We start from the raw sequence: 10,398 nt of genomic DNA, 5'->3' as shown, positions 1-10,398 counted from the left end.
TGAAAGTCTTAAAGGAACAGGGATTAACAGCTAGATGGAAACAAAACAGGTCACAGCCCAGTGGCTGGAAATTACAGGGAAAACCGGGTGCACTAATCCCCTGGGCAACAGCTCTGAGACCCCTCATGGAGGTAAACAGCCAAATAGCCCCCCCGTCCATTACCCCTCCGGGCACTGCGAAAGCAGAGAAACAGCCTAAGGCAAAACAGGCCCACAGAGAGGCAGAAAAGGAAAATTCCTACACTTCGGTCAGGCAAGACACAAAGACCCAGCCTACACGCAATTAGCCAACACAAGCAACTAGGGGTCGCAGTTGTCCCAGTAAAGAACGGCCAGTAGCAAGTGAAAAGTTTGGCTCTCCCAGCTGACAGTCAATAGCATCTGTCAACATGAAAAGGCAAAAAAATATGATCCAGACAAGACTAACCCAGACAGCTTCGGCATCTGCTACATCTTCCCCTGAGAAGGAACCTGGGGAGATAGATTTAGCCAGTCTTCCTGAAAAAGAATTCAAAACAAAAGTCATAACCATGCTGATGGACTTGCAGAGAAATATGCAAGAACTAAGGAAGGAGAATACAGAAATAAAACAAGCTCTGGAAGGACTTCAAAACAGAATGGACGAGATGCAAGAGACCATTAATGGACTAGAAAACAGAGAACAGGAATGCAGAGAAGCTGATGCAGAGAGAGAGAAAAGGATCTCCAGGAATGAAAGAATTTTAAGAGAGCTGAGTGAACAATCGAAATGGAACGATATACACATTATAGGGCTACCAGAAGAAGAAGAGAGAGAAAAGGGATAGAAAGTGTCTTTGAAGAAATAATTGCCTAAAACGTCCCCAAACTAGGGGAAGAAATGGCCTCTCAGAGCACAGAGGAACACAGAACTCCCATAACAAGGGATCCAAGGAGGGCAACACCGAGACACATAATAATTAAAATGGCAAAGATCAAAGACAAGGACAAAGTATTAAAGGCAGCCAGAGAGAAAAAATAGTTACCTACAAAGGAAAACCCATCAGGCTATCATCAGACTTCTCAACAGAAACCCTACAGGCCAGAAGAGAATGGCATGATATACTTAATGCAATGAAACAGAAGGGCCTCGAACCAAGACTACTGTATCCAGCACGAATATCATTTAAATATGAAGGAGGGATTAAACAATTCCCAGACAAGCAAAAGTTGAGGGAATTTGCCTCCCACAAACCACCTCTTCAGGGCATCCTACAAGGACTGCTCTAGATGGGAGCACTCCTAAAAAGAGCACAGAACAAAACACCCAACATATGAAGAAGGGAGGAGGAGGAATAAGAAGGGAGAGAAATAAAGAATCATCAGACTGCATTTATAATAGCTCAACAAGTGTGTTAAGTTAGACAGTAAGATAGTAAAGAAGCTAACCCTGAACCTTTGGTAACTTCAAACTTAAAGCCTGCAATGGCAATAAGTTCATACCTTTCGATAATCATACTAAATGGAAATGGACTGAATGCACCAACCAAAAGACACAGAGTAATAGAATGGATAAAAAAGCAAGATCCATTCATATGCTGCTTACAAGAGACTCACCTCAAACCCAAAGACATGCACAGACTTAAAGTCAAGGGAAGGAAAAAGATATTTCATGCAAACAACAGAGAGAAGAAAGCAGGTGTTGCAATTCCGGTATCAGACAAAACAGACTTCAAAATAAAGAAAGTAACAAAAGACAAAGAAGGACATTACATAATGATAAAGGGCTCAGTCCAACAAGAGGATATAACCATTATAAATATATATGCACCCAATACAGGAGCACCAACATACCTGAAACAAATACTAACAGAACTAAAGGGAGAAATAGAATACAATGCATTCATTCTAGGAGACTTCAACAAACCACTCACTCCAAAGGACAGATCCACCAGACAGAATATAAGTAAGGACACAGAGGCACTGAACAACACACTAGAACAGATGGACTTAATAGACATCTACAGAACTCTACATCCAAAAGCAACAGGATATATATTCTTCTCAAGTGCCCATGGAACATTCTCCAGAATAGACCACATACTAGGCCACAAAAAGAGCCTCAGAAAATTCCAAAACATTGAAATCCTACCAACCAACTTTTCAGACCACAAAGGCATAAAACTAGAAATGAACTGTACAAAGAAAGCAAAAAGGCTCACAAAAACATGGAGGCTTAACAACATGCTCCTAAATAATCAATGGATCAATGACCAAATCAAAATGGAGATCCACCAATATATGGAAACAAACGACAACAACAACACTAAGCCCCAACTTCTGTGGGACACAGCAAAAGCAGTCTTAAGAGGAAAGTATATAGCAATCCAAGCATATTTAAAAAAGGAAAAACAATCCCAAATGAATGGTCTAATGTCATAATTATTGAAATTGGAAAAAGAAGAACAAATGAGGCCTAAGGTCAGCAGAAGGAGGGACATAATAAAGATCAGAGAAGAAATAAATAAAATTGAGAAGAATAAAACAAAGGCAAAAATCAATTAAACCAAGAGCTGGATCTTCGAGAAAATAAACTAAATAGATAAGCCTCTAGCCAGACTTATTAAGAGGAAAAGGGAGTCAACACAAATCAACAGTATCAGAAACGAGAAAAGAAAAATCACGAAGGACCCACAGAAATACAAAGAATTATTAGAGAATACTATGAAAACCTATATGCTAACAAGCTGGAAAACCTAGGAGAAATGGACAACTTCCTAGAAAAATACAACCTTCCAAGACTGACCCAGAAAGAAACAGAAAATCTAAACAGACCAATTACCAGCAATGAAATTGAAGCAGTAATCAAAAAACTACCAAAGAACAAAACCCCCGGGCCAGATGGATTTAACTCAGAATTTTAACAGACATAAAGGGAAGACATAATACCCATTCTCCTTAAAGTTTTATAAAAAATAGAAGAGGAGGGGATACTCCCAAACTCATTCTATGAAGCTGACATCACCGTAATACCAAAACCAGACAAAGAGCCCACCAAAAAAGAAAACTACAGACCAATATCCCTGATGAACATAGATGCAAAAATACTCAACAAAATATTAGCAAACTGAATTCAAAAATACATCAAAAGGATAATACACCATAACTAAGTGGGATTCATCCGAGGGATGCAAGGATGGCACAACATTCGAAAGTCCATCAACATCATCCACCACATCAACAAAAAGAAAGACAAAAACCATATGATCATCTCCATAGATGCTGAAAAAGCATTTGACAAAGTTCAACATCCATTCATAATAAAAACTCTCAGCAAAATGGGAATAGAGGGCAAGTACCTCAACATAATAAAGGCCATCTATGAAAAACCTACAGCCAACATTATATTGAACAGCGAGAAGCTGAAAGCTTTTCCTCTGAGATCGGGAACTAGACAGGGATGCCCACTCTCCCCACTGTTATTTAACGTAGTACTGGAGGTCCTAGCCACGGCAATCAGACAAAACAAAGAAATACAAGGAATCCAGATTGGTAAAGAAGAAGTTAAACTGTCACTATTTGCAGATGACATGATACTGTACATAAAAAACCCTAAAGACACCACCCCAAAACTACTAGAACTGATATCAGAATACAGCAAAGTTGCAGGATACAAAATCAACACACAGAAATCTGTGGCTTTCCTATATACTAACAATGAACCAACAGAAAGAGAAATCAGGAAAACAACTCCATTCACAATTGCATCAAAAAAAATAAAATACTTAGGGATAAACCTAACCAAAGAAGTGAAAGACTTATACTCTGAAAACTACAAGTCACTCTTAAGAGAAATTAAAGGGGACACTAACAGATGGAAACTCATCCCATGCTCGTGGCTAGGAAGAATTAATATCGTCAAAATGGCCATCCTGCCCAAAGCAATATACAGATTTGATGAAATCCCTATGAAACTACTGGCAACATTCTTCAATAAACTGGAACAAATAATTCAAAAATTCATATGGAAACACCAAAGACCCCGAATAGCCAAAGCAATTCTGAGAAAGAAGAATAAAGTAGGGGGGATCTCACTCCCCAACTTCAAGGTCTATTATAAAGCCATAGTAATCAAGAAATTTGCTACTGGCACAAGAACAGAGCCACAGACCAATGAAACAGACAAGAGAATCCAGACATTAACCCAGACATATATGGTCAATTAATATTTGATAAAGGAGCCATGGACATACATGGCGAAATGACAGTCTCTTCAACAGATGGTGCTGGGAAAACTGGACAGCTACATGTAGGAGAATGAAACTGGACCATTGTCTAACCCCACATACAAAAGTAACCTCAAAATGGATGAAAGACCTGAATGTAAGTCATGAAACCATTAAACTCTTGGAAAAAAACATAGGCAAAAACCTCTTAGACATAAACATGAGTGACCTCTTCCTGAACATATCTCCCCAGGCAAGGAAAACAACAGCAAAAATGAACAAGTGGGACTATATTAAGCTGAAACGCTTCTGTACAGCAAAAGACACCATCAATAGAACAAAAAGGAACCCTACAGTATGGGAGAATATATTAGGAAATGATATATCCGATAAAGGCTTGACATCCAGAATATATAAAGAGCTCACACGCCTCAACAAACAAAAACAAATAACTTAATTAAAAAATGGGCAGAGGAACTGAACAGATGGTTCTCGAAAAAAGAAATACATATGGCCAACAGACACATGAAAAGATGCTCCACATCGCTTGTCATCAGAGAAATGCAAATTAAAACTACAATGAGGTATTACCTCACACCAGTAAGGATGGCTGCCATCCAAAAGACAAACAACAACAAATGTTGGCGAGGCTGTAGAGAAAGGGGAACCCTCCTACACTGCTGGTGGGAATGTAAATTAGTTCAACCATTGTGGAAAGCAGTATGGAGGTATATCAAAATGCTCAAAACAGACATACCATTTGACCCAGGAATTGTACTCCTAGGAATTTACCCTAAGAATGCAGCAATCAAGTATGAGAAAGACCAATGCACCCCTATGTTTATCGCAGCACTATTTACAATAGCCAAGAATTGGAAGCAACCTAAATGTCCATCAATAGATGAATGGATAAAGAAGATGTGGTACATATACACAATGGAATACTACTCAGCCATAAGAAAAGGGCAAATCCTACCATTTGCAGCAACATGGATGGAGCTGGAGAGTATTATGCTCAGTGAAACAAGCCAAGTGGAGAAAGAGAAATACCAAATGATTTCACTCATCTGTGGAGTATAAGAGCAAAGGAAAAACTGAAGGAACAAAACAGCAGCAGAATCACAGAACTCAAGAATGGACTAACAGGTACCAAAGGGAAAGGGACTGGGGAGGATGGGTGGGTAGGGAGGGATAAGTGGGGGGAGAAAAAGGGGTGTATTAAGATTAGCATGCATGGGGGGTTGGGAGAAAGTGGAGGGCTGTACAACACAGAGAAGACAAGTAGTGATTCTACAACATTTTGCTATGCTGATAGACAGTGACTGTAAAGGGGTATATAAGGGGGACCAGGTATAGGGGAGAGCCTAGTAAACAGAATATTCGTCATGTAAGTGTAGATTAATGATTAGAAAAAAAAATCAGTCCCTGTGTGGTGACCTCTAATGAGTTCTACACAATGATATAAAGGGCATATAAAAGTGTAGGCAAACATATAAAAAATCTGTTTTTATACAGAGGATCAAAGCCTAATTTGGCTACCTCAAAAATGAACTAAGATACGATATGAAAAAGAGCTTCCAACATCAGCACTCTCTGGAAGACTCATGCCAGAAGATGATCATCAAAAAACCCCAACAAAGATCCACACACTGCTACAGGTGTAGATGCACTCATCCCACCAGTTCCTGGACTTGCCATGGGAATAAAGAAGGAGATATCTAAGCTGGCCTGTGCATACAGTAAAACAACAAATTTGACTGGATCTATACTGTTGGAACTCAACCAAGAATTAGGAGTGCCTCATATCAAATTTACCGAGTATCATAATTCTTCCAAGTGGTAAAGATACCTCAAGACAAATGCTGGGCATAGAAGCCACAGGGCATAAATATGCAAAGAAATAAAAAGCTAACCATTTCAAACAATAAGGCTTCTCTCTCACTTACCAACTTTACATTTCCCTGTATGGCCCCGGAAGATGACTGGTTAGCCAGAGACGGGTAAGATTCCTCAAGGGAGGAACAACCTAAGACAGGCACAGTCGCAGGGGGGTCATCAGGTGAGAAATTGGGGATCAACAGAGGTGAGGCTTAGAACCTCACCCCCCCTGTTCTGAGAGAAATCTTCTGCATACGTGGATGTTTTATTGCTCTTGTCTAGCTTAATACACATAGTCTACAGGCACACACCTGATCATCTACATTTGCTCTCTTACAACACTAAACTATGTTTTCTACCTTTATCTTGTATCTACCTACCACTTCAGCATTTTATTAAAAATAATAATAATAAAGAGAGAAATGTGGTATCCACGTATAAATCAAGTATAAAAATCAAATGAGTATTCATATTTGAACTGTTTACAGTTCATAATGCATGAGAAAAACCGAAGGTTTCTGTGATGGCTGCCCTTGTACTGTTCACCATGTAAGAACTTATTCACTCTGTAAGAATTTGTTCTCCATGTAAGAACTTGTTTGTTATGCCTCAGAAGATTGGAGACTGACGAAAATTAGGCTTGGGGTGGATTAATGATTGTGCATTGAACATTGACTCCCCTATACAGAATTTTATTGTTGTTAACAACCATTTGATCAATAAATATGAGAGATGCCCTCACCAAAAAAAAAAAAAAGTACACACTTCCAATGGTAAAATAATAAGTAACCGGGATGTAATGAATATAGTCAAGATATTGTAACAGCTTGGTATGGTGATAGCTGGTACCTAGAATTGTCATGTATATTAATGTTGAATCACTATGTTGTACACCTGAAACTAATGTAATGTAATACTGTGTGTCAACTACCCTTCAATAAAAAATAATTATCTAAAAATAATAATAATAATAATAATAATAATAATAATAATAATAATAGTGACCTTACTGGGTGCGTATGGAGGCAGCAGAACCCTGATATGGGACTCCAAACTGCTCTCCAATCACTAACTATATGCAAATAATGGCCCCTTCAACACCTCCCAAGATTTCTAAGAAAATCTGTGTATTGGTTTACCCAGCTTGGCAAGCATCTATTGAGGGCTGTCCTTCTCCTTGCCCCATATAGCCCCATCAGCTTCTTATTAGTGAAAGCCTTGAGAATAAAATTTTAATATGTTAAGAGGTCATTTTATCCCCACTATAGGGATGTTCATAACCTCCATTCTGTTTAACCACCTTGTCCTGGCCTCAGGCCTCAAGCCTAGTCAAGATCCACGAAGGTTAGGGGACACCAGAGGTGCCATTTCCAAGACTCACGTTCACAAAAGGCTTTAATTTTAGATCTTTGACATATTTCCCAGTAAAGGTATATACATCTTTTTGTACCAATTTGTTAATGCAAACATTTAAAATACACAGTATAATCATGTAAGGCATTTTTCCATTCACTGTATTTGGAATCTCAAAAATAAAAGTGGAGGAAGGCAATATAGCCCAGAGAAGACAAGTAGTGACTCTGTAGCATCTTACTACGCTGATGGACAGTGAGTGTAATGGGGTATGTTGGGGGGACTTGGTGAAGGAGGGAGTCTACTAACCACAATGTTGCTCATGTAATTGTATATTAATGATACCAAAAAAAAGACACAAAGCAGAAATTTTAGGATCTGTGACAGTCTCTAAGAAACTCTTGAGTTTGAAAACACAAGGAAGCAATTTCTATCAACAACAAGCAAATAATGGACGTTAAAATGATATCAGTATTAGATAAAGACATACATATATATATGCATGCACACACATACATACATATGTAGAAATACATTTTAAAATAAGAACAAGTATTTTTAAAAAACTATATTGTATCTTGTCATTTAAACATAGCTTAAATAAACTGAAATTTGTATCTTTAAAAAAGGAAGTGGCCTGAGCTTCTTGGTCTCTGAAAGACCCTGGAGCTGGTTGAGTCCAACTGGCACTGGGGCGGTGCCCCTCCTGGAGTTCCACTCCTCTTTCCCAGCCAGCAATGCTAATCAATGGTGGTAAGCTAAGTTTACAATTCCAGTGTAAGACATTCCCAATTCTCTTTGGGATATTTGGACTAAAATCCTCAATATAAAGTTAAGAGCTGAGGAGGAGGGGCGGAAGATGGCGGCGTGAGTAGAGCAGCGGAAATCTCCTCCCAAAACAACATATATCTATGAAAATATAACAAAGACAACCCTTCCTAGAATAAAGACCAGAGGACACAGGACAATATCCAGACCACATCTGCACCTGAGAGAACCCAGCGCCTCGCGAAGGGGGTAAGATACAAGCCCCGGCCCCGCGGGAGCCGAGCGCCCCTCCCCCCAGCTCCCGGCGGGAGAAGAGCAGGCAGAACGGGAGGGAGACGGAGCCCAGGACTGCCGAACACCCAGCCGCAGCCATCCGGGCCAGAGTGCAGGGCGCTCGATACTAGGAAAACAGGGCAGCAAGAACAGTGAGCAGGCACTGGAGGCTGGGCGACAGAGGACATAAGAAAAGCGCGCGACCATTTTTTTTGCTTTTTTGCTGTTTTGTTTTGGCGAGCGCTTTTTGGAAGTCTTAAAGGAATAGGGACCCCAATACTAGGGAAACAGGGCAGAAAGACCGGTGAGCAGAGGCCTGAGGCTGGCACCGGAGAATAAAGAAAAACGAACGATCACATTTTTTTTTTTTTTAATTAAAAACTTCTTTTTTTTTTTAATTAAAAAAAATTTTTTTTCTTTTTTTTTTTGGTGGGCGTTGTTTTGTTTTGGCGGGTGCTTTTTGGAAGTCTTAAAGGGGCAGGGCGGGTCACTTAATCCAGAGGTAGGGAATCCGGGATCTCTGGGCACCCTAACCCCTGGGCTGCAGGGAGCAGGGAGGCCCCTTACAGAGATAAATAGCCTCCCAGCAGCTCCTGCTCCAACGCGACTCCACCATTTTGGAGTAGCTGCCCGAGCTAGGCCACGCCCACAGCAACAGCGGAGATTAACTCCATAGCAGCCGGGCAGGAAGCAGAAACCCTGTCTGCGCGCAGCTGTGCAGCACAAGCCACTAGAGGTCGCTGTTCTCCCAGGAGAGGAGGGCCACAAACCAACAAGAAAGGAAGTCCTTCCAGCCGTCACTCGTCCCAGTTCTGCAGACTATTCCTATCACCATGAAAAGGCAAAGCTACAGGCAGACAAAGATCACAGAGACAACACCAGAGAAGGAGACAGACCTAACCAGTCTTCCTGAAAAAGAATTCAAAATAAGAATCATAAACATGCTGACAGAGATGCAGAGAAATACGCAAGAGAAATGGGATGAAGTCCGGAAGGAGATCACAGATGCCAGAAAGGAGATCGCAGAAATGAAACAAACTCTGGAAGGGTTTATAAGCAGAATGGATAGAATGCAAGAGGCCATTGATGGAATTGAAATCAGAGAACAGGAACGCATAGAAGCTGACATAGAGAGAGACAAAAGGATCTCCAGGAATGAAACAATATTAAGAGAACTGTGTGACCAATCCAAAAGGAACAATATCTGTATTATAGGGGTCCCAGAAGAAGAAGAGAGAGGAAAAGAGATGGAAAGTATCTTAGAAGAAATAATTGCAGAAAACTTCCCCACACTGGGGGAGGAAGTAATCGAACAGACCACGGAAATACACAGAACCCCCAACAGAAAGGATCCAAGAAGGGCAACACCAAGACACATAATAATTAAAATGGCAAAGATCAAGGACAAGGAAAGAGTGTTAAAGGCAGCTAGAGAGAAAAAGGTCACCTATAAAGGGAAACCCATCAGGCTAATGTCAGATTTCTCAACAGAAACCCTACAGGCCAGAAGAGAATGGCATGATATATTTAATACAATGAAACAGAAGGGCCTTGAACCAAGGATACTGTATCCAGCACGACTATCATTCAAATATGATGGTGGGATTAAACAATTCCCAGACAAACAAAAGCTGAGGGAATTTGCTTTCCACAAACCACCTCTACAGAACATCTTACAGGGACTGCTCTAGATGGGAGCACTCCTAGAAAGAGCACAACACAAAACACCCAACATATGAAGAATCGAGGAGGAGGAACAAGAAGGGAGAGAAGAAAAGAATCTCCAGATAGTGTATATAACAGCTCAATAAGCGAGCTAAGTTAGGCAGTAAGATACTAAAGAGGCTAACCTCGAACCTTTGGTAACCACGAATTTAAAGCCTGCAATGGCAATAAGTACATATCTTTCAATAGTCACCCTAAATGTTAATGGGTTGAATGC

This window comes from Manis pentadactyla, chromosome 10 (genome assembly GCF_030020395.1).
Source record: "Manis pentadactyla isolate mManPen7 chromosome 10, mManPen7.hap1, whole genome shotgun sequence".
Lineage (NCBI taxonomy): Eukaryota > Metazoa > Chordata > Mammalia > Pholidota > Manidae > Manis > Manis pentadactyla.
This window is presented reverse-complemented; position numbering follows the sequence as displayed.